This window comes from Chionomys nivalis, chromosome 6, assembly GCF_950005125.1.
Source record: "Chionomys nivalis chromosome 6, mChiNiv1.1, whole genome shotgun sequence".
Lineage (NCBI taxonomy): Eukaryota > Metazoa > Chordata > Mammalia > Rodentia > Cricetidae > Chionomys > Chionomys nivalis.
Window position 1 is genome coordinate 81194605 of NC_080091.1, and position 26255 is coordinate 81220859.

General features: G+C 39.6%; 1 protein-coding gene across 15 annotated transcripts in view; it reads left to right on the forward strand.

Annotated features, from left to right (window-relative positions):
- Adgrl3 (adhesion G protein-coupled receptor L3) overlaps positions 1-26255 on the forward strand; it is a 742119-nt gene that overhangs the window by 497277 nt on the left and 218587 nt on the right. The gene's annotated exons all lie outside the window — the stretch shown is intronic.

Consider the following 26255-nt stretch of genomic DNA (forward strand, 5'->3'; position numbering starts at 1 on the left):
CCTATTTAGAATGACAGGTCACAAGATTATTGTTCAGATTTACCTTTCTATCATCAAATGTTTTTATTAGTGAGTTCTTGTTTGCAATATCATAATCAAAGTCACAGTGAAAGAAATTTTCCTTGGAAATTTGCATTTTTGATGAATAATTTTCAAAGTGTTTGAAATGTCTGTATTATTATTGATTTATAAAATCATGTAGATTAAAACTGTTTTCCCTGGATGCCAACAAAACTCATTTGAAAATATTTTTATTGCTCATAGACAATAAAAAGTGAAAGATAACATTAGTTAGCTTAATATGTAAATATAGAATTCATTTTTCTGTTTTTAGAGAAATTTTAGTCCCTACTCTTCAAAATATTTCATTGTGTACAAACATAATGTTCCACAGTCATACCTTTCAATTTTACAGCTAACAACTATGCCAGGGTTAATATTTTGGTTTTAAGTATATGGTGGTTTTTTTTGTATCACAATCATCAAAGGCTTAACAAAAACCAGTAGGTATGAGTTTTTTGAGGTTGTCTTCTGCTTGAGCAGTTCCTTCTGGCAGTCCCTTATCTCCCGTGCATCATGTAGAATTCTGCTGGATAGGAAGGCCGCACTTTCCCACCTGTCTCGCAGTGTCCCTTGACCTCCAGAGAGGCATTCCACGCACAATCACCCCATGATTCCCCCGATTATTTCCCCTAAGACATTGTATTTGATTGGCCAGTGAGCATGCTTTCCTCCCTTATCTTTGTACTCCTGGAGGACAGAGTGTTGTAATTATTGTTTCCCAGCCGCTGGGCTGAGCTTAGTACGTAGTTGAAAGCACTCCAGTGATTTCTGTTGAAATGACCAACAGTGAAAAGCAATAGAGTAAACACTTCTGAAAATACTTTTCTGTTTTACAAGAGACCAAGTTCCAGGGTACATAAGGGACTCCCATGAAGAAGAAGCACAATGAACCAACACAGAAACTATGAGGTTTTTGTTGTTTTTAAGAGAAAGTGCTGGAAGGGAAGATTAGAATGATAAAATATGACAGCTTTTAAAGAATTCCATATTCTGTACCATAAGGTTTGTACTTTGTCCTGGGAAAAGCTTCCTTTGGGGTATTTCCTCCCAAATGAAGGATGTACAATATTATCAGTTCTGGTTGGAGAGAAAGATACCCTCTCTGGCATCAGAGTAGATGATAAGGTGATTGGGGAAGAGGTTGGCAAAGGAAGGCAACTCCCCTACTTAAGATGAAAGATGATGGTGTGCTTCACTGGAATTATGCCAGCAGTGATGAGAGATTCTGAAACATACCGGAGGTGTGGTATCTGGATAAATGGCACATGGATGGAGCAAAAGCACCTCTGAGATTGCTGTGTTGACTGACGGCTCATGTAGCTTGAGTGTTTGTACCCTTTCCAGGTTTTATGTTGAAATTTAACTCTTAGTGTACCAATTCTAAGGGAAGGCCTCTGTGCTCACAGGTGTGGATGCTAGCATCAAAAGGGAAGAGACTGTGCAGGTGCCCAGTTGCTTTGTCGTGCTCCTACTGTGAAGTGTGATAGTGATCATCTTAGAGAGGGAGAACAATCTTTTTTAAAGTTGGACAGCCTCTTGGCTTCCCAAGCTTCTGAAACTGGAGGAAAATATATCTATCTTCTTTATAAATTACCCAGTTTGTCAGAGTCCAGGCTCAGTGGGTTCATACGTTCCAGGGTAGGGGTGTGTGGATTAGAAATATTAGGCAGAAAAAAAAAAAAACAGGGATACAAAAGAAAAAGACAAAGACACAGAGCAGAGTCAGGAGAGCAATCCAGTGAATACTGAATTTGCCCATGTTTATTTCCCATATGCTTTATATACCCCAATCCAAAAGGGGCCTGGGGTGGGGGAAGCCAAAAGCTGCATTACACTGATTACAAAGAACAAGCCGAGCAATTACCTCTTCAATATCTGAAGCATCAAGTAACTATATCCTGCATTAAGTATTCTGTTGTTTAGGCAGAACATGCATCGACCACACCTTAGGAAAAGCATCCGATAGGCAACCACACCCTGGATCAAACCTCCTGTCATATAATTGAAGGAGCAGGAATAGGCTTTTACTTTCTGACCTTTGATCAAGGTGAATCGGATCCACACCCATGGGCTCCAACACCAATCTCAAATATTTTGATATAGTAACACAGAGTGATTGAGATGCCTACTGATAATGACAGAATATCTCATGAAGAATAGGCATGAATGTGAATTGATACATTGATTTATACATGCTAATTATTCAAATACTGTTCTTTCCAAGACTGAAGAACTGTTTACACAAGTTGAGTACTTTATCATACTCTCATTATTTAGATGTGATCCCAGTATAATTTGAGAAAGAGCATTCACAAGTCATGGCTGGGCTGAATGGTGGTGGTACACGCCTTTTATCTCAGCACTCCTGAGGCAGAGACAGGCAAATCTCTGTGAGTACAAGACCAACCTGGTCTGCATAGGAAGTTCCAGGGTGATAAAGGCTACAGAGAGAAACCCTGTTTTAAAAAAAAAAAGTCATGACTGGCTGGGCAGTGGTGGCACATGCCTTTAATCCCAGCTCTCAGGAAGTGGAGGCAAATGCATCTCTGTGAGTTTGAGGCCAGCCTGGTCTAGGAAGTGAGTTCCGGGACAGCCAGGGCTACACAGGAAAACCTTCTGTTGAAAATCAAAAAGCATGACTGGAATGAATAAAGAATATACTCCAGAACATTATAAATCTAGACAGCAGACATACTATCACTCTGAGAGTTGGTTGAGTAGACTTTGTGCTGATGTGGCTAAATGCTCAGTTGTCAGCAGTCCGGCTGGTTTTGTCAAGGCTTGGGTCAAACATGTACAAATGCCTTGCTGTCATATAGGAAGTGACCTAATGCCTCTCCTGTTGCTCTTCATTCTGGTCTAGCACCTTTGTGTCATGACAGAATGGGGTCCCAGTAATAGGAAGCCTAGCTTGAGGTTGAGCCACTACTTAAATCAGGTTTGCCTAATGTCTCATTTGTCACAGCAAGTCACATAGCCCACCTCAGACTTCAGAGAGCAGGAGTCAATTATGTCTTATCATGGAGGAGTTACAGTTCAAAGAAACCTGGATCCATGAAGAAAAGGAGTGTGAGAAATTTGAAAAAGAAAACATATGAAAATAAAATGAATTCAGAAAGGCTCTGAAAATGTTTGATTTGGAGGTTTTTGGTCCTTTTGATTTGAGTGTCCTCAACCACCTCACAAACCTGAAGGTGGAATTTAAAGTGTCTGTGAATAGTGAGGATATGGAGCAGTGTCCGGTGTTTGGTGAACCCTGCATAATATATAGCTGTTACTGCTGTTTGAGTTCATTGCAATGGCATGATACTAGGCTAGTCTGGCAGGGTTATTAGAATGAAAAAATACATATTAAGCACCTGCCTCATACCAGACCTTGAGAAATTCTCAGGAAGGTAGGTAGCCATTGTTAAGACCTGGATTTTAAGCCGGGCGGTGGTGGCGCACGCCTTTAATCCCAGCACTCGGGAGGCAGAGGCAGGCGGATCTCTGTGAGTTCGAGGCCAACCTGGTCTACAAGAGTTAGTTCCAGGACAAGAACCAAAAGCTACGGAGAAACCCTATCTTGAAAATCCAAAAAAAGAAAAAAAAAAAAAAAGACCTGGATTTCAAATGACATCTCCTCTCTATTGATGGGCGCTTTTGAGCTGGTAAAGACTGAATGATAGTCTTTCACAGTCACCAATCCTTAACACCTACCCCAGACAGTATAGAGATTTTAGTTTTATATAACTTTTTAAAAGAACAACAGCTTTAAAGTCAAAGTGTTTATACCCATGAATCCTCTTCATTACGGCTGCCTACATAGGACCCAAATAACGATGGCATCAGGAGACATGCAACATGGAGGGGAACTGCCCTCAGAGAATGACTGTCTTCATGGCTCCTCGTGCTTCAACATGAATTGACCCACAGACCCTTTATTTGCGTTTATGGTCGCTGCTTCATGTGAAACAACTTTTGTTTGTTTGACTAAGAAGGAACTATTAGGGGCTGCAGAGGTAATTCTGGGCTAAAGCCCTTGCCTCACTGTTGTAAAGATGAGTAAGATCCCCAGAATCCACTCAAAGGCCTGGTAAGAAGGGTGATGTGCATGTAATTCCATTGCAGTGATGGAGATCTGTGGAATGACCTGGTTAGCTGGGCTAGTCAGCCTGGGAGCTTGATTTCGATTCAGAGACTCTATTTCAGTAAATAAGATAGAGTGGGATTGGGAACGATGTCCAACGTCAACCTCCGGCCTCCGCACAGATGCGCACAGCACACATATCTGCATACACATGCATACACATATGCCACACAAAGAATTTAAGAGACAGTGTCATTAGATAGGATTTTGAGATATTATCAAAATCCTATTGCCCAAAAAGCTTGTACATTTTCAAAGACTAGCTAACATTTAATTCAAAGGCAGATATTAAAAATGACACTGAGAAGGCATAAAATTATCCATTACTTTCCAGAGTCAAAATGTTTTCACTCAGCTATCAGATGTTATAGTCACTGACCATTTTTTAAATGCATGTTGTATTTATATTGATTTTATGCACATTCAAATTACATGCACATGTTTCTCCCCATATTCATATCCATATATTTGTTGAGAAAGGAAACAGAGAAGAGGAAAGGAGAAAATTTCTATTGCATGTTATAGATGTTCTTTTGACTATAGATGACAAGTTAGACTTTTGAATATGTAGAATTCTATTTACAACATTTTTATGAGATTATGTGACAATTTATTTTGAACTATAGATAAACTAAGACTGGCTAGTCAGTTAGAAACTATCTTTTGTTTTTTTCTTTTTGAGTTTTCAAAACAGGATTTCTCTCTATACCAGCCCTAGCTGTTCTGGAATTTGCTTTGTAGACCACACTGGCCTGAAATTAGCAGAGATCCGCTTGCCTCTGCCTGGAGTGCTGGGTTTAAAGGTATGCGCCACCACACCTGGCATGAAAAACTATCTCTTGATGTTCCCTTTACCATTCTTTCTTTTCATTGCAGGATCTGTCTCTCTTTTTAATATACAAAAGAATAAATTAGGGACTGCTTATTGTTTTAGATATTAATTTTTTGTATTTTATTCAATTGACTAAATTCTTGTAACAAACCAAAATGAATTTTCTGATGTTTACCAATATAATAATATAAATAAAAACATCTAAAATATTCTAGTGTAACTCACAATATTAACCTGGGAAGCTTTTTTCCCACCCAACACACAGTCACACAAACATACACATATTCATTCACATAAATAAAACAAAGTAGATCGCTCAAAAAGAAAACCCTATGTTTTAAACTTTTCCTTGTTTATGTGTCCATATTATAAACATATATGTGCAACTACATCTGCTTCACATTGCCCTGCCTCTCTACATTCTGGTTTACAGATGCCTAACTTTGGGTTTGACCCATCGGTTTCAAACATCTATACTGGGCACTATCATTTTTTTGAGAATGTATTTTATGGTATTCCTCTGCTTGTTTTTTAGATGTTTCTTTTTGATTCTGTGCAGTTGAATTATGTCCATTATGCTCTCAGGAGCCCAAAGGAAAATAGTGTAGCAACTTACAAAACACTCTCGAGTAAAATGTTGTACTCTCTGTGGCTGTAAAGCGGCCATTGAATATAAATTCAGTGACACTTACCCACTAATGAGTAAACTTGAGAGTTTCTGTTCTTGAAGTCTAATGTGACCATACATGGCATTTGGTCACATAATTTATGTCTGCAATGACTTTATGTGCATTCTTCAATTTACAGATTTTTATTACTGAATAGGGGTGTAAATTTCTGTAGTTTACTAGTGCATTAATGTCACAATACATTACAAGGTAATTAACCAGAGATGCCACTATAAATAGAAAAAATAGTCACAGCCTTCACTATAAACTACTTAATAAAAATAAGCTCCTGAATCAGCATTCACCATTACAGTAATTTTTCTTGACATACGTCTCATTAATCAAGACTTCTAAAAAACATAGCTTTGTCTAGAAGCACTATTGTTTTTAATCCTTTCATTATTAAAACATTTGTTACAATTTGTAGTCAGTTCAGTGGAATGCATTATATATTTCTGCACAGAAAAGAAGTGCATGCCTTTGAGACACATTCCCCAACTTTATACAATTAAAAAGAGAAAGAAATACTGCCATGGTCACATTGTGGCAGATTTGTAAATGTAGTTCCCAGGAGGATTCATTAAGACTCGCAGTTCTTGGACCAAAACAGTTCGATGCGCTGGAGGACCCGGGTTCCATGGGTTCCATCCCCCAGCTCACATGGCCGCTCAAAGCTCCAGTTCAAGGCCTAGGATGACCTCTTCTGGTCTCCACAGTCTGTCTTCTACCTTTATTTTGCCTCCTAACTCCTCAGAATATGTCCTTGTGACAGGGAGCATTATCCAGGCAAGGAGACTGTGTGAGGATGAGCAGACACCGAGTCGGGATCCGAAGAGGACGCCTATGTTATCAGAGATCCAAGTTCACTAGTCAGGCTGCATTCTTCAGTTGGGCCTTTGTTTTCAAGTTTCGTTGATCTTTCGTTGTTATTCTATCCAGTTTGGTGACAACCTTAGTAGGGACTGCAAAAAGTAAAACAAAAAGTTAAAAAAAAAAAAAAAAAAAAAAAAAAAAACAAAACAGATCAAAGAGTATTTGAGAGGGATAGAGACTTCCCAGCCTCATGAGAACTTTACTTAGCATGCCAAAAGCTCTTGGTCACACAAACCTTCCCAAGTCATTTGCTCCTCCGTATCTCCTGTCTTGAATTCAAAGAATAATCCAAAAACCATAGGCCAGTGAGTCGTAGGAAGAAGTCTACTGCAAGTTTAATGATGGAAGTTTAAGGGGGGAAAGGGGGAAGCAGAGTTCCGGGTGGAACCCTCCTCCAGATGTGGAGTACTATTCCGCTGGGAGTCTGAGAGCTCTTCTTCGATGTAGGACCGAAACTGGGGTGAGATGGAGAGGCATCTGAATGTTGTGCGGTTTCTACTTTCAGCTACCAAGCAGTGGGGGTCGCTGAGGTTATTACGTAAAAAACCAACTAGAACCAGAGCAGGAAGGAGCGCCCCCTCTCCCGACCGCCCCCTTTCTGGAATGTTTGGTATTTGGCCAGGACAGAGCTAGAAACATTACCAGTCAGACACAAATTGAGGTATCCATCCCTAAACTCTCCGACTGGTTTATATCTCTTGTCCTCACCAACATCAATAGTAACTGTGCTTAAATTAATTCACATCGTTTCAAGAAAAAAAAAAAAAAAACATGGATTTCTAAGTCTTCTGGTTATAATATTAGTAATAATGATATATTTTTATTTATAAGAACGTTAATAGCTACTTAGTTCACTCTGCCTTCCAAGATGATGAGTGATTGGTTGTATAACTGTGGGGAAAATGTGTCTTTTCCTTTAGGTTGGATCTCAATAGGAGGTCTAATATAAACTAATTTTTGCATTTTTAAAATTTGAGTTATGGCTTGTATTCTGAGTAAAATCTAAAAAGGTTTACTTGCATTTGCAAAAATGTTTATTTTTAAACTTTTTTTGCTGTAATAAACTCAGGAATATAATCATGGTTCAATGGGCGCATAATCAATGAAGTAGAGTAATGCCAAGCATTAACTTCCATGTGTGAACTGAATTACATCGAGCAAATCCACACACTGAAAATATTTTTTAAAGTTCAAAATAAGCAGATGGTGCTGCCTGGTGCATCTCCATTAAAAATAGACTTTCACCAGTGATTTAGCATCACAGATTAGAGTCGTTAACACACAGTATCACCCAGTGAAATGTAAAAACATTTCAAATTGATTAAAATAAAATTGGAAGGTGACATCTGTCATTCTTACTCAAGAGTTTCTAGGCCTGTTCTCTTACAGTCTATGATGATGCTCTCCTAGCTTTTCAGTGTGTACACAATATATATTGAGACGTAAATTTCTTAGCTTTCCCCACTTTTTTTCTCAAGAGAATAAAATGAAACTTGCCTTATGAGTTCCATGGTCGTGTCTGAGTGCTCTAGCCGTGTTTACACTCTTTCATACACTTCTAAATCCCACGCAATATTTTTTGGGGACAGTGATATCATTTAAAGTAAGCTATGAGTGGCTGGAGAGATAGCTCAGTGGTTAAGAGCACTTGTCCTTACAGGGGACCTAGGTTTGATCAGCAGCTCCCTCAGGGAGCTATCTCCAGCTCCAATTCCTGGGAATTTGACACCCTCTTCTCACCTCCCTGGGCACCAGGTGCACATATAGTACATAAACATATGCAAGAAAACCAATCATACATTTAAGTAAATAAATCTACAAAAGCTGTGGAAAGTACATGATAAACATCTGTGAGAAGCAGACGGATAGTATAGCTTACCGCTAATGGTAAACTCAGCCTGTTTTATTAGTATGGACCTTCAACTAAGTATAGGAAATAATAGTGCACATTGTCTCATGTATTCTCAAATATATGCTAAGATACCAGGCAGTGGTGGCACATGCCGTTAATCCCAGCATGTGAGAGGCAGAAGCAGGCGGATCTCTGAGTTTGAGGCCAGCCTGGTGTAGAGAGTGAGTTTCAGGACTGACAGGACTGTTACATATATATTTACTGTTAGATAAACCTATTGTCTCAAAAATCCAATAAATAAATAAATAATTCTATGATGTCCTTAGATTTGACACCACCATGGTATTTATAGTCTTTAGTACACTGCCATCATACTGCATATTTGTGATTAAATTTGTGTTATGTTTGGTATGGAATTCTATACATAACGGTAAAATAAATTTTTATTCAGTATTGTCAGAATGAGAAGCTTGTAAGCTTATGACATGCTTTCTAAACAAGTTATATGAAACTTAATTTTTATCACTTGGATAAAAAAACAAACAAACAAATCCTAGTACTCTTGGGACTTATAATTCATATATATAGAAAATTCCCTAAAGAGAGAAGTGATCCAGTAGTTTTTCCAATGAAGGCTTTTAACTCCTTGTGTTGGACTCAGCATGAGCCCAGTGAGAAGGAAAGTGGAGTTTGGCCAAACGCTCCACGGTTGTTGGCTTATGGAATGAGAGTTTTGGTACTCACTGGCCCTCCAATGAAAGCACGCACTGTGATGCTCTGGCTGTTCTCCTCCAGCTTCAGCAGTGATGATTCTGGCTTTGGATGTGGCTGTCCCTCAGTGGATCTCCTGCTCATGCGCGTGTGTCAGCAGGATAAAGCAATCCCCGTGCAGCCATTGCCAGGTCATTTCCCGAAATTTGCCTCTCCCAGCATCCTGTCCCACAGCTCTGTGCCTAGTCTCTGAAGAGTGTTCCTGGCCTAGCCCTCTGGGAATTGAGGCCCTCAGTGCTGAGCCTTTTATTTCCTTGTCTCATTTTGTTCTGTTTTCTGGGGAAACTGTTTCCAAATGCATGAAGCACTGATGTTCAGTAGAGATTGTAACAGCTAAAATTTGCTACATACATTGTAGGAAAGGTGTAAGGTGTGGAAGCACAGGAATGTTAGAAAACACGTGGCACACCTTAGGGATAGCTCCTAATCTATGTAAATTAAATTTAAATGTAATGTTCAAACTAAAACTGAGCTACATATTTATCTCGTACATAGTACCCAAATGCAGTCATTCATGACATTATTTCTGGTTTCCTGGAAATACCAACTTCCTGAGCAGATCTGGTATGAACTCTCATCGTGTGTTCCCCGCTCTAAGCTGATTATCGTTTCTTTTATTTTTTTGTGAATCCAATGGAGCAAGTGTGTGCTTGTGTGTGTGTATGTGTGTGTGTGTGTGTGAGAGAGAGAGAGAGAGAGAGAGAGAGAGAGAGAGAGAGAGAGGAGAGAGAGGGGAGAGAAGAAGGGAGAAAGAGAAAGAATGCAGACATGGGGAGAATTTTACCTTCATAAAGCTAGAGAAAGTGTTTTAACCCTGATTGGAACCTAACCATGTGCAAAATGTTCCAGGGCATATTGACACAGATACAAAATGAACTGTGGCTTTATTTCCCATAGTATACACTGTAACAAGTATTTCTTAATGAAACTTTTTCCAGGAGTGGAGGAAAAAATCTGAACATTCCTGGCATCATTCTTATTTTATATCAAAATCTTTTACCATTTTTATTATTCTTATTATGCGCATGGTGGGGAACAAATATTTGAAAACAAATAGCACATTTTGTTGATGTATTACAGTCATGTATAAGTTAATATGCAGTTATCATTTGTTGGTGCTAGTGTATCTTATTTTCCATTTTACCATACTCTTTCTCCACAGTCATTAATGTGACATAATCACCAGAAAATAAATTTATACCTGTATAGTGAAAACTGATTATGTCACTGCATGGGTTGGACAGTTGGCTGCTGACCATTGGCAATACTTACCTATTGTTGTGACAAAGCACGATCACCAAGACAACTTATAAAAAAGGGTTTAATTTAGGGCTGACAGTTTCAGAGAGTTCGAATCGACCGTCGTGGCAGGGAGCACCGCAGCAGGCAGGCAGTCCTGGCTCAGGAGAGGCACCAAGAACATACATCTTCATCTGTAAGTAGGAATTGGGGTGGAAGGCAAGGAGTGCGTATGAGGAGTGGTGAAAGTCTTTTAGGACCACAAAGGTGACACATCTCCTCCAACAATGCCCCCTGATCTTGCAACAAAGAGTTCCACCAAACTGGGGCCATGTGTTCGAACATATGACCCCATGGAAACCATTCTCATTCAAACCACCACTATGCTTGGCTCTTTATAGTCTGTATAATACCATTTGTAATGTTATTGTCCATGTTCCTGAATGTCTGACTCTCAGAATTTATTAATTCCTCATACAAGTGCTTTGTTGCATTGTTCAGTGTCACTTACTGTCGTACGCTCTGTTGTTGGTTCTTTTGGTTCTAAGATAAATCTGTAGTTTTACAGATCACTTCTTTGGGCTGGAATGAAGTCTTTAACAGTGGTGTGTGTGTGTGTGTCTGTGTGTGTGTGTGTTCATTTTCAAATGCTTCCTCTGTGGATTCAATTTGTCTATAATTTATGGAAAAGTTCTATGGCCTTAGAAGTTCTTATCTCAGGGTCCAGGGATTTTGGTTTGGTTTGGTTTTATTTCTGTTTTATAAGTTCACATTTACTCTTTCAGGAAAACAATTTAAATACTGAATAAAAAATAATGAAAGTTAGTAATGCCCATTATGTAATAAGGTTTGTAAAATGTGAAGTAAAAAATTTCATATTCAGCATTAGGAAAATGAGGATGATTTTCTTCACAGCTGTTGAAAGATGTTTCTGTAAAAGAAAAATTGGCTTTAGTTTTTATTTGACCATTAATACCCAGGCAGCTTTCCTTCTCCTTAAGAGGTACTTTGCTCCCTCAATAAGAAGTATTTTTCTCTGTTCTACCTCTGGCTTCAGTGAAAATTTACAGTCCTTAAGAGTCCATCAAAACAAACTTCCCTTTGCTGTAATTTTAAGACCAGGATCTCTTGGACAATAGTAAATAAAGTAATTAGTGTGAATACCCCATATATTCAATATTGATATCCTAATATGATGACCATGTGGCTGAAAGACATACTAATTCAGATTTTCCAATAATCCCTTTTCTCAAAATTATATTACTTTTTGCCTTTGGAAGTAAATTACTCTACGACGTGTTCAGTACTATCAGAATTCAAACAAAGAAAACATCAAAAAAGTCTTTTTCGTCATATAAACTGTGATGCGTTCAGCAGTAACTTAATCACAAGTATCAGAAAGTCTGAATATAGAATGACCCCCAATCTGTCTTAGGTGTGGGGATGAGAGGAGTAGGGGACAGGCATCTCAAGACACATGTTCACTACCTCAGTCACTTTGTGCCATATATGCCTCAAGACTCATCGGCAGCTAGAATCTTCCTATAATATTTTGATATAAACAGCTTAATTTAGTCTAATTAATTTTTATAAGATGGCATTATATCATGATGTGTGATATACCCTGGTATCAGACAACAAAATAATGAGCAAGAGAAAGTAGAATTCAGCCTCTTTGACTTGACCTTGTGGTGAGGAAAATGAATGATAAATGAATTATTGATTTAAATCCTCGAGTTTGTTATTATTAATTATTGTTATTGCTATAACTCTTTATATGCCTGGCAGATGGTCAAGAAATGCTATTCAGATGAGGTGATGTGATACCTGCACTAGAACTAGAATAATGACAAATCAGTTGGCCATAATCAAAGTTAAGGTTAATGTATCAAAATTTCTCTGAAATGAGAAATCCATGGTTCATAAGGCAAAATCCTTATCAGGGCCTCCTGTATTTGGGCATGGAAAGACTTGGTCAGGATTTCACTGTCTTTGAGCAGATGGAAGAGAGAAAGAAAGTAGAGTATTATTTTTCTTCAAATAAAAGCCCGAATAAATGCATAAGATCATTTCTGGAACATAGAGGAGGGACCTAACCCATAAACTGACCGTGCAGGGCCTCCTAGACCATGAAAGAGGAGTGGGTTTCTTTATTTTAAGAGCTGTGAGTCTCCCTGAAGGATTTTACACAGGGTACTACATAATCTGATTTCGATTTTTAAAAGATGACTCTAGCTACAGGGTGGAAAACGGCCCAGAGGGAAGAAAATCCAATCAAACTGGTGTGGCCTTGCCTTAAAATCTCATTTCCAGACTCCCCTCTTTCCAGGGCAGTTCTCTGAAGAATCCCTTTCTTTTTTCTCTTCCATTTTCCACATTAGCTACTGGCCTCTAGGTAATGTGTGACTTCTCTGATGCCATTATAGCAGAAGGACTTGGAAGCAGACAAATTCAACCCTCAGGACCAAGTCTGGGCCCTTCTAGCAGTGCCTGAGGAAACACAGGCTTGCATTCCCATAAGTGCCCCAAGGTTACAATTCTTGTAGAGATTCAGAACATAAGCGCTCGCAGATAACCAGCAAAAATCCCACAATTGGCCAAGCCCCAGAGTCAGTTACTCTCGTTAGACAAGAATAGTGAATCCTATTAGAGACTAACAGGCTTTAGACACTCGGTTGGGAGATTTCGAGGATCTGATCTAGTGTTGGGTTATTCTCTATTGACTCTAGTAGCTAGCGAGGCTTCATTGTGAAGAATTGATCTGGTGAACTGAAGAGATCCACACAGGAATTGTAGCTGAGGCACTGGGTGATTGTGATCGCTGCTAGTCATTCCAAATTTCCTGGGTGCAATGAGACAACTCCAGAACTTTCTACGTAGAAAACATGAATGATACTGTCTCTGCATAATATAAGAATATTTACTCTGGTGCTAAGGTGAGGGTGGATATATAGAGAGATTATTAATGGCTTGTTTCAGAAAAGGTTTTCAAGAGTGCAACCTGATCCTGATCCACAGTAGTGCTGAGTGAAGAAAGTACGATGGATTCATAGACACTGTTGTTAAAGCATAAGAGGAGTCAATGACTGTTTGGCTATACTGGCTATGTTGAGACAAATACAATTCCTTGATTTCTAATTTGCATAGTTCTGGGAGATATTGATACTGATCTAGGAGACAAGGGCAGTGTATGGCAATGCTAATGATCGCCCGTTTCTAAGTCTGTGAAAGCATGTTCAACATGAAATATGACCGGAAAAGGATTTCTCTCAGGCTTCAGGAGATGTACAAAATAATTTCAAGAGTGTCTGGGACCTTTAGCCTTTTCTAAGTAATTGAATTGGCCCTTTGTTATCAGGTGGTTAGTTATCCCATGATGTAATTTATTTAGAAAAGTATGACTGCTCGATTTATGTGATACTGAGTCTGATAAAGATCTTTCCTGGAACAGAAAGGCATGCCTGCCAGGCTTTATTTAGCTTTTAATGAATGAATAAATGAAGCCAAGGCTCCAAAGTGAGCACCACCTCCCGTCACCAAATGGCCCGTGCACTTCCTGTGTTTCAGCATTTTGAACAATTGTCCTTCTTTATTTCAAATCAGTGCGTTCATTGGAGAGAACACCTCAGGCCACACTTGCTTGCTGCTAGATAAAACTACTCTTAAAGACACAACGTAGAACTTATAGCTGCCCTGCAAGCATATAAAATCCCAGAAACCAGATGGAGCATGTCTTTGCCTTTTACTGCTGGTACCTTTTTAAAAAAAAAAAAAAAATTAAAAAGAAGGAAAAGAAGAAACGAAAGAGAAGTAAACATTCAAATGTGGCTTCTGTTGTATTCTGCAGTTATATAAAACTGTGCAGTGCAGTGATTATCGTGCAAAAAAATGAGTCTCTAAAAGCAAACCCACAGATTTCAAATTTACCCCACCCCTGTAAAATCTGAAATAACATTTTTTTTTATAAAATCTGTCATTAAGGTCTTTTCTGATGAGTGTAAGTACATGCGAACTGCTGCTCTGAAGGATTGCTTAATTGAGTACCTCATTTTGTACGTTATCGAAATGTGTACTTTGAAAACACTGGTGAAATTTGCCATTTCCCACCTGACTTCACGACAGCTGGAGCCTCAACTGTTTATGATGGCCTACACTCCTGCAACCCTAATCTAAGGCAAATGGCGTATGAAATGCTCCTTTGCTGCCTCTTTTCCCCCATGAGCCTGTTTAAAACAAAGGTAGAAGCAGACTCTATTTGAACTCAGCCATGTTCCTTTTTCTCCTTTCTTTCTTCCCTTTCTGTCCTTACTGCTCTCAAAACCATTGCCGTTGGTCCTGCTCTTAACTGAAATATTTATAGGAAAAAGATTTGTTTTAAATGAGCAGATGGGCCAGTCCTAAGACAAGCTGCTCTATTAATAAACATGGGTGGTACTTTATCAGCAAAGGAGCCTATTTTGACATTTCTTAGGGATGATTTGTATAGCCTATCACCACCACACCTGGTGCAGGGACAATAAATGGGCACTTAATAGTCGAGCGGTGTGCAGGCACCTTCCATTATAACTTCATTATGTCAGATCTAATCATCTATTACCGAATGTCAGACATTTAATTTATGATCAGTTGCCCTCTGGAATTAGTGGCCACGCAAGTGAAGACTCCATTCAGATCCGTCTTACCATAAATTCCCTTCTTCCCTAAATAATCACTTAAGCACATAAAACTGAGTGGAGATGCTTTTAGAATTCTAGAGTATAAAATGCTTTCAATCTGTGAAGTTTTGAAAAGAGAGTCACGTGCGGGTCACGTTTAATAAAGAATCCCAGGTTCAGGTATGCTAAACAGCACACATCTCTTTACAGTAATGCATATTATTCATTTGTTTACTAATCCACAAGTTTGATAATGGTTTAATAATAATGCTTTTGGGAAAAACAAGACAAAATTTCTCTTTAGATATCTGCTATCTACCAGTGGACATACAACTATTAACACTGTGCAGGGGAGGGGAGTTTGCCTGGAGAGATGGCTCATCCCCAGTTCAGAGCAGAGGGCCTGGGTTCAGTTCCCTTACCTTCATGACAATTCACAGGCATCAGTTAACTCCAATTCCAGGAGGTTGGACTCCTTCTGGCTTCCCCGGGAACTAGGCATGCCCATGGTGTGCCTACATACATGCAGGCAAGACATTCATACAATTAAAAAATAATTATTTTCAAAAATCATAGGAGGACAAGTTTTGTATTATGTATTTCTTACCACAGTTAAAAAGAAAGCCTTCCCAGCTGGTCAGTATAAAGCAGTATCCAGCTAACTGTGACAGCATCAGCAAGCCCCGTTTAAAAGAGGAGTGCTAAGAAAGGGTTGGGTGGGTGAAAGAGGAGCTGAGGGAAATAAAAAGAAGGTGACAAACTAGTACTTTGTGGGCTTAGGAACTAATGTTCCCTGCTGGCATCTGTAGAACCTTCTAGCCCTTTCCTTTACACGGAGGAAAATGCAGTCAGAAATGCATCACGTCTTTTTCAAGATGACTGCTAGAGAGATATTCAGCTCCTGTCAAGGCTTCCGATTGAAGTTGCTCTCTGTGGAGATCTTTTCAGAGATTTCTAAAGTACTATCCAATAAGTACCCCAGCGCTGGAGCAATGAAACCAAATCCTTGGGAAAAGAAATCTCAAAGGCTATTTAACCACAAATAAAACTATTGTCCAGCCCTATTATGGAGAAACCAAATGTTACAAAACAGGGAAATATTGACAAAGTGATAACAAAAATGGATGTTACTGCAATAGGTCCATGTGAGTTTGCAACCCTACCTTACAGTTGTCCTGTGTATAAGAAAGGCTAGAGTGGCCAAAGAGGAGATTCTGTCTATGTTACAAGATTTCTGACCTGGCTGTCCTCCGTCTGGTAGAGCCGGCATTCTGCCACTCTCGATGGAGCAAGGTGGCAGAAGATCATTAACCTCTTTGCCAGAGCTTTGAAAAGAAAATGCATTTTTCGAAAGGACGTCGTTCATATCATTTTTCCCCCAAAAAGAAATGAGGGAATGATACTCAATGAGGGACAAGGAGATTTAATTCTAATATCCTAGAAAATGGAAAGCTGGGAAACTGTGAAGGAATGCAATTATCAGTCTGTAATTAGCCATGACTGCCTCCAAGCGCTTCTCTCGATCAATACTCCTGGTCACAGTCACATAGGAGTCTCCACAAGAACCCTGTCACTTACGGGGCTGAAAAGCGTCCTAGGGACGGGGGAAGATCTCATAACCATCTTAATGGTAGTATTGCTAGGGTTTATCTGGTGAAAGCTTACACAGAAACACTAGCTATGCAGGCTTCTCAAAAGAAATGACTCAGAGGACTCATTTCAAAGTTTTAAACTTCGGCAAGTAACCAGAAGATGGCAGAAGTCTCTACTGCCTGGCTTCCTGGCAAACTACACATTGGTGAGCCTGAAGGCACTGGTGCCGTAGGCCTCAGAGCAGCAAACCACCAATCTGCTAATTGTCAGCAGTCTCTGAGTATGTTGTTCCACGTTTTATTCCCAGCTACATTGGATCTGCTTCTTCAAAAGCCTATCTTCATTATGTGGAACATTGTTGGCAGACCTGTTTATCCTGGTCCAAAGGCATTGCTTTTTCCTCAGTTTTGATCATCAGGTTTATATAAAGCGAAGTCTCTGTAGTGTCTGAAGACCAAATAAATGAGAGGGGTTTTCTTTGTAAAATATAAACCACTAGGTAACATTAGTACCTCAAAGCACGAAAAGAAACATGTTTTATTTAAATCCACCTCAAATTTATTTGAATTTGTTTGTTTGTACGAAGATCACTTTTCAAATAAAAGCAAGCAGCATTTTTCAGGAGTAGCAAGAAAAATGAGAGCTACAATGAAATTCTCTATGAAAAACTAACTAGCCAAATTCTTGCAAGGGCACTTGATTGATTTGGCATTAAAAATGGGTGGACCACTTTGCCTGTATGCTTCCATATAAAATAAGAAGCAAAAACACAACAATCAGTATAGGCACACTGAGTCTGATGAGTTTACTACCTAGTGATGGACAAGACATTTCAAGAAACTATATTTATTCACTATGTTTTATTTTAAAATAAAAGAGAAACGAGAATTTTAAAAATGTAAAAATGAAATTGTAGAAGAAATAACAATTGTTAGGAAATAACAACTATCATTTGTAATGACAAGGTGGAAGAAGTCTGTAGTCTAATTGCAATTTATACAGACTGTGTACACTTTTATGAGAAGGCTCTAGACAATGCTCTTTCTAAATTCAGAACTAAAAGTTATTTGCACTTCCCTATTAGATATAGACATATGCTTTATTAAGAGACCTTAAATTACAAGGAGTTTGGAAGTAGCAATTAGGCTTATTTTCAGAAATTGAGTGTTGAACTCGGAGTAGTGACACACACCTATACTCTTGGCATTTTTGAGGTGGAGACAGAATGGTGAGAAGTTCAAGACCCTTCTCTGATACACAGTGAGTTCAAGATTAACCCAAGTGATTTGAAACCCTTTCCCCAACAGCAAACAATAAAGAAATTTGACTGAAGAATCTTTAAGGAACAGAAAAAAATGTGATTTTTTTTTTAAAAACATTACATATCAATCCCAGTTCTTCTCTACCCTCATCCAGCTTCCCCCACATTCCCCTCACCCCCCGCCCAACCTATCCTCAGAGAGGGTATGGCCTCCCATAGGGAATCAACAAAGTCTGTCCCATCATCCTGTTGAGGCCTGACCAAGACCCTCCCCCTGTGTATAGGCTGGGCAATGTATCTCTCCATAGGAAATGGGCTCCAAAAAGCCAGTTCGTGTACAAGGGACAGATCCTAGTCCCACTGCCAGCGGTCTCATAAACTGTCCAATCCACCCTCTGTAACTGGCATGTAGGGGGTCTAGTTTGTTGTGATGCAGATTATAGACTACCTCCGGCAATTGTTTCTGTGAATTTCCCTATCATGCATGGTCTTGATCCCTTTGCTCATATTACCACTCCTTCCCCTCTTTGACTGCGCTCCAGAACCATGGCCTAGTGGTTAGTTGTGGATCTGTGCATCTGCTTCCATTAGTTACTTGGTGAAGGTTTGACGATTATGGTAGTCCCCAATCTGACAACAGGGGAAGGCCAGTCCAGTGCCCTTTTCCACCGTTGCTTGGAGGTTTATCTGGAGTCAGCCTTGTGTATTTTTGACAATTTCCCTAGTGCTACCTTTCTTGCTAATCCCATAATGGTTCCCTCTACGAAGATATTTATTTCCTTGCTCTCCCTCTCTGTCTTCCCCCCAACTTGACCTTTCTGATCCCTCATCTTCTCCCTACTACCCTTTGATCCCCCCATGTTCCCAGTTTAGTCAGGAGATCTTGTAATTTTTTTTTAAGGTTTAATTTCGTTCCTGCTAAATTAACATTTTAGGTTTTTTAACCTTGCAAAACTATTCATTATATTCAAGTCTGAAAATTCCATGACCGCTGAGAAAAATATTCTGTGATTACATTCTTCTCCAGCTATATAAACTCATTATGCTGTGTGCTGGCAAATAATATTTGTGGTGGAAAGTTTTGAAACCTTGTCGGAATAAAGCTTTAAAAACCAGGAGGAAAGGATTTAGGTGTAGTGTTTCCTTTACAGAACCCACTGCAGTTGGTTTACATGTTTCTCTTCTCTGCATTCAAAGTAGATTTTGTTGACTGAAAGATGGGAGATTTTATAGTCTTATTCAGCTCTGTAGGGAAAATTTGATTTTTGACATTGAGGACATTATGTGTTTCTAAAACTAGGAATCTGAAGTACCCATATTTTTAAGTCAAAGTCATGTAGAAGCCAAATGTCTTCCGTATGCTAATGTTTGTTCCTGAATAACAATGATATTCATGAATACTTATTATAGTGCTTATTAACATTTTGTTTTTAAATCACTGTATTTATCAAGCAAATTTACTTCTATGGAACTTTTTATTATGTTCTTGATTGGGAAAAAATTGGTAAGTGATTTCCATTTATTCTGTCATGTAAAATCTCTACTTTTATAAACATGTAATTTAAAATGTGACTTTTACTCCGCTTCAATACAGCTGCAATTGTAAGAGTCAAGAGTCGTGCTGCTGACTAGTAGAAAGAAAATTAAAATCCGAGTTAGACTATTTTTATTTTAAACTTTATCATTTACAAAGGGTGCAAATGAGAAGAAGAAAAGCGACACATGGAAATTAACCAGACTCAAAGAGATACAACCCAAGGACTTGAGGTTAATCTATAGGTGTAATTCGCGTGGAAAGACAGGCTACGTAGCTGGCTCAGGACGGGGTAACACTGGACAAATGATTGGAATATGATGGTTATATGTCTAACTTAGTCATAGAACTTCTACAAACTTCCACATTGGAATAATAATGCTAGAAATTTTCTCAGCAAATACAAGGAAGACAATGGCATGGGTGGCTAACGACAGTTCTAAAGCTCTTCTTCCAGGCTATTTCTAGTTCTTATGAAAACATCCAAGGTGGATTCCTTTATTAGTACTAGAGAATAAAATTCCAAGACTGGAACTGGCACAATAACTCAGGGGGTAATGGTACTTGTCACCAAGCCTGGTCCCAATAATGCCAGTAGTAGAAAAAGAGAATGTAATTCTGTATGGCACATTGACCTTTGGCCGCCACCTGCATCCTATGACAGATTATCTCCCACATACACAAACATAAAATTAATAAATAAAATTAGTAATAAAATATGCATGCCAAGACTCAGAGTTGTAAAAGTTATTTTTCCAGCTATTAATAGATAACTAGTGTTATCATTTATGGTGGCTCAACACTGGGGGGTCTCTCTACTGGTGTGTGGGAGACAGACAGATATGCCATGCAGAGAGAGCGTGGGTATAGAGTTTATTTAGTAGGTATTGGGAAGGGTATAAGACTAAGGAGTGCCAGGCAGTGGTGGCACATGCCTTTAATCCCAGCACTCAGGAAGCAGAGGCAGGCAGATCTTTATGAGTTCAAGGCTGGCCTGGTCTACAAGAGCTACTTTCAGAACAGCTGAGACTGTTACACAGAGAAATCCTGTCTCAAAAAAATCAAGAAACAAAACAAAACAAGTAAGGAGTTATAGGGAGCAGGGTGGTTTATGCTGCAGACAAGCTTTAGAGTTGCCTTCACTATTACTAGTGGTTTGTTATTTTCTCCACAAATCCTCCCCGTCATGAATCATATTGTCTAGATCTGAAGCTGAGTAAATTCCTCATTGCGATCTGTAGAAATGGTCTCAGCTTCTGAATTCTCACCCGAACACAAGAGAAAGGTTATGGTCACGAACCACCCTGAGAGTCCCCAAGTATACAGAGATCATCTAAAACCAAGAAACTCTATAATCAGGTTCCGAAGCTATTTTAACTGTTCCCAGCAGTTTAATATTATTTGCCAGACGTGATGTGAAGTTAGTTCTATAAAAAGAAACACAAATAAACAGGAAATGTTTATAGTATGCCTTGTGACAGTTAAATACCAATTTTAGGGTTTTATTTAATATAAGATTATAAACTAAATAAACGCAGAATTGTTTTATTTACTAGAACTGTGTGTGAAGCAAATTGAAACTACCTGTGCATGTAAGGTCATATAAAAGAAATGAATGTGAACATATTCAAATAAGTTACATTGGTTAATAAAGCCAGACATCTAATACATACACATAAATGTATAGCATCTTCCATGATAAAACTTGAAAATCACCAACCCCATTATATCACCAAATAAACTTTATCATAAACAAAAATAAATGGTAAAAGGGCAAGTCTCCTAGTTACCTTTCTGTTGCTGGGACCAAACCTCATGACCAAGACTTGCAGAAGGGCTTATTTTGGCTAATGGACCCAGGGCTTAAAATCCACAATGGTGGAACAGAACCAGCAGGCAAATATGGTGGCCGGAGCACAGTGCTGAGAGCTCACATCTTGAACTGTGTGCACGAAGTAGTGAGAGCAAATTGGAAGTAGCCTAGGGTTTTTAACTATCTGACTGTTCTCCCAGTGACAAATTTCCTCTGTCAAGGCTGCACCACCCGAACCTCCCCAAACAACAGCACCAACTCGGATCTAAGCATTCTATGGCTAAGACTCTAGGGGACAATTCTTGACCGAATCACCACAGCAAGTGTGATGATTCTTGCCTATGATCCCATTATTCCAGAGGCTGAGGCTGAGGCAAGAAGATTATCTAAGAGTTTAAAACAAGCCTAGGCTAATATTGAGTTCTAGACCAGCCTGATCTATAGAAGAATACTGTGCTTCTTATAAGCAAAACAAACAAACAAGAAGGGGAAAAAGGAAAAAACAAACAAGCATCATTCTTCTGCTTAGAAGCAAAATGGATATGTATTCCCCAAGGAAAGATCTGAAGATGTCATCTGAATTCTGTGAGATTAGAAAGGACATGACAGTCTGAAGTTAATGAAAATGAGAGGCAGATTCTACCTGTTACTTACCTTGCATTCAGTTCTGAAGTGTCAAAAAGTCTCAATCTGTAAAGAATTTGAGGTTCAGTGTCATGAACCTAGCACGAAGTTCGGTACTGAATATAAGCACCTGCTTATTAAGTATTTTTTCCTTAGCTGACTAACTTCTCTGCTGATGCAAATAATCCCAATCAGACCAAATCAGACTGAATTAGAAGACGCCCAGGTTTAATGGATGGCAATACTCCCGGGTGCCCACCCCCACCCCAGGAAAATGCAGAGAGGAGAACAGAGAACCAAAAGACCAAGGAAAACCAGGAGACCATATGTTCATTCTCTGGGGGGCAGTTTAAATAGACTGAGGGAGTGGCTTTCTTGGTCTTCCCTGGGGAGGGGCCACCATTTGGAAGGCTTTCTTGGAGGTGGAGTTTGGAATGAGGCAACTCCCAGGGGAGCGAGCTTATGCCAGGAGCTGAGGTGAAGCCCAGCTAAACATTCCAGTCTTTTTTGGATAAAGATGTTAGGAGCTGAGGTGAGGCTTTTAACTAAATCCTGCTGTGTTGTGGGAGCTTTGCTGAGAAGGGAACTTGGAAGCAGAGTTGAGTCGTTGTGAGATCAGGAGGAAAGGGGGATCTGTGTGGTGTTTAAACTGGTTGCACCTTAAGTGGTGTTTTTCAGTGTTTGCTGTAATGTTACCCTGGAATGTGGGGGGTTACCCTTCTATGTTTTTAGTCTAATTAATGAAGCATATTGTGAAGGAAGTTTGAGGACTATTTTAAAAACTAAAGTGGGGAAGTGGGGCAAGCTGAAAAGTCTCACCAGCTTCCTGGAGGAGGGGAGCAGGGACCAGGAAGAAAGAAAGCCATCCATCATTCTTGTAATTGTGATCTTAGATGTCCACAGTGTTTTCAGGAGATAGGTGGGGACTAGGGAGAGATACAGCCTTCCACCCTCTTGTGCCGTGATCTCAGATATCCAACAATCTATTCAGCAATGGAACTTGGGAAACGATCTTATGACTGAAGGGAAGGTGATGCTGAAGTATCAGGAACTTAAGGGGAAGGCCAGGACTCTCCAGCAAACTGTGTGTGTTTTTGAGAACGAATGAGAAAGGCCAGACTGTCAGAGAAAGACCGCCTCGGCTTTAGGTTAGTAGCTAAAAGACAAAGATGCAGCAAGAAGAAGAAGGAAATGTTATGTTTTTCTGAGTGACTCGGGAAAACAGGCAGGCTTCATGGAGGAGGGTTTTCTGGAAAAATAAATGTATTGTCTAATTAAGTGCACAATTATTCCTCCCCATCTACTTAGCATGTCTTCTAGTAGGTCAGCTTGAGTAATCAATGTAGGGGATGCCTAGGCAGATGCAGAAACTCACAGAAGGATTGACTCTTAACAGAGGGTACAAAAGTTTATAATGTCATCTTTGGGGCAGACGAGAATGTCATGTCTCTACACAGGCCCAGGGCCTCCCATTCTTTTGATCAGGAGGCCTAACTTGTGGCAAAGCTGATTCTTAAACCTTCAAGAGAACAGGAAGTGGAACTCCAGAGGGTTTATGATGGAGCTGTTCTTTCTTGGTGACCTATGTGGTTATTGTTATGTCTCAAACCCTGGGGAAAGTGACTGAATGCCTATTTAGCTTATCAAAGCCAATCTGGCTGCCAAGTTCTCCCAGTATCCCCCAGTCCCTAAGGTTGCAGGGTCCTGGCTTTCATACCCTGCTCCCTACCCTGAAATCTTCAGCCCAGGGGGCTTGGTTACATTTTCCCTATAGAACTCAACCACTTTGGTTTTCCACCCCCTATATTTTGTACCTTTGCCCTCTTGGCTGCTGCAGCTTATTTTCCTCTCTCCCTCACCTCCCCCTCTCCCCATATGACCCAGCTCTATTCATGTCCACCCTGGATTCTCACAGATTTCTCTTTCTCTGGCTGTGTTCTCCCTTTTTTCAACAATAATCTCACTCCTCCACCACACCTGAGAGCAGTCTTGTCCTTCTTTTTTTGCATTTCCTTTTTTCATCCAGCTACTTAAACATTCCTTTCTATAATAACGAGACTTTAAGATCACTTAGAAAATGGGCTCAGGCCGGGCGGTGGTGGTGCACGCCTTTAATCCCAGCACACGGGAGGCAGAGGCAGGCGGATCTCTGTGAGTTCGAGGCCAGCCTGGTCTATAAGAGCTAATTCCAGGACAGGAACCAAAAAAAGCTACGGAGAAACCTTGTCTCGAAAATCAAAAAAAAAAAAAAAAAAAAAAAAAAAAAAAAAAAAAAAAAAAAAAAAGAAAGAAAAAGAAAAGAAAATGGGCTCAATCTGGAAAATAGATATAATCCATTCATTTAAGAAATCAAAACCCAAGCCGGGCGATGGTGGCGCACGCCTTTAATCCCAGCACTCGGGAGGCAGAGGCAGGCGGATCTCTGTGAGTTCGAGACCAGCCTGGTCTACAAAGCTAGTTCCAGGACAGGCTCCAAAGCCACAGAGAAACCCTGTCTCGAAAAACAAAAAAAAAAAAACAAAAAAAAAAAAAAACAAAAAAAAACAAAACAAAAAAAAAAATTTTTAAAAATTTAAAAAGAAATCAAAATCCAGAGATTCAGGCTGGGCACAGTGGTAGACTCCTTTAATCTTTGAACCTGGAAGGCAGAAGCAGGTGCCTCTCTGTGAGCCTGGTCCACAGAGTGAGATCCTGTCTCAAAAAACAAAGGAACAGACCAAGAACCAGAGAGGATCCAGTTTCAGATGTTCACCAGAAGGTTGAGTGCCTGGATGGAATGTGTATCACTTCCTCATGGTTGACTTCCTGGCAGAGGTGCCTATTTAAAAGACAAGAGTTAAGCAACCAGAGGATGCCTATATGTTTTTCTTTGGGTTCACCTTCTTATTTAGCTTCTCTAGGATCACAAATTATAGGCTCAATGTCCTTTATTTATGTCTAGAAACCAAATATGAGTGAGTACATCCCATGTTCCTCTTTTTGGGTCTGGCTTACCTCACTCAGGATAGTGTTTTCTATTTCCGTCCATTTGCATGCAAAATTTAAGAAGTCATTGTTTTTTACTGCTAAGTAGTACTCTAATATGTATATATTCCATACTTTCTTCATCCATTCTTCCATTGAAGGACATCTAGGTTGTTTCCAGGTTCTGGCTATTACAAACAATGCTGCTATGAACATAGTTGAGCATACACTTTTGTTGTATGATAAGGCATCTCTTGGGTATATTCCCAAGAGTGGTATTGCTGGGTCCAGAGGTAGGTTGATCCCGAATTTCCTGAGAAACCGCCACACTGCTTTCCAAAGTGGTTGCACAAGTTTGCATTCCCACCAGCAATGGATGAGTGTACCCCTTTCTCCACAGCCTCTCCAGCAAAGGCTATCATTGGTGTTTTTTATTTTAGCCATTCTGACAGGTGTAAGATGGTATCTTAAAGTTGTCTTGATTTGCATTTCCCTGATCGCTAAGGAAGTTGAGCATGACCTTAAGTGTCTTTTGGCCATTTGAACTTCTTCTGTTGAGAATTCTCTGTTCTTCTCAGTGCCCCATTTTATAATTGGGTTGATTAGCCTTTTACGGTCTAGTTTCTTGAGTTCTTTATATATTTTGGAGATCAGACCTTTGTCAGTTGCGGGGCTGGTGAAGATCTCCCAGTCAGTGGGTTCCCTTTTTGTCTTAGTGACAGTGTCCTTTGCTTTACAGAAGCTTCTCAGTCTCAGGAGGTCCCATTTATTCAATGATGCCCTTAATGTCTGTGCTGCTGGGGTTATACATAGGAAGCGATCTCCTGTGCCCATATGTTGTAGAGTACTTCCCACTTTCTCTTCTATCAGGTTCAGTGTGTTTGGACTGATATTGAGGTCTTTAATCCATTTGGACTTGAGTTTTATGCATGGTGATAGATATGGATCTATTTTCATTCTTCTACAGATTGACATCCAGTTTTGCCAGCACCATTTGTTGAAGATGCTCTCTTTTTTCCATTGTATACTTCTAGCTCCTTTATTGAAAATCAGGTGTTCATAGGTTTGTGGATTAAAGTCCGGGTCTTCTATTCGATTCCATTGGTCGACTTCTCTGTTTTTATGCCAATACCAAGCTGTTTTCAATACTGTAGCTCTGTAATAGAGTTTGAAGTCAGGGATGGTAATGCCTCCAGATGATCCTTTATTGTATAAGATTGTTTTGGGTATCCTGGGTTTTTTGTTTTTCCATATAAAGTTGATTATTGTCTTCTCCAGATCTGTGAGAAATTTTGATGGGGATTGCATTGAATCTATAGTTTGCTTTTGGTAGAATTGCCATTTTTACTATGTTGATCCTCCCAATCCAAGAGCAAGGGAGAGC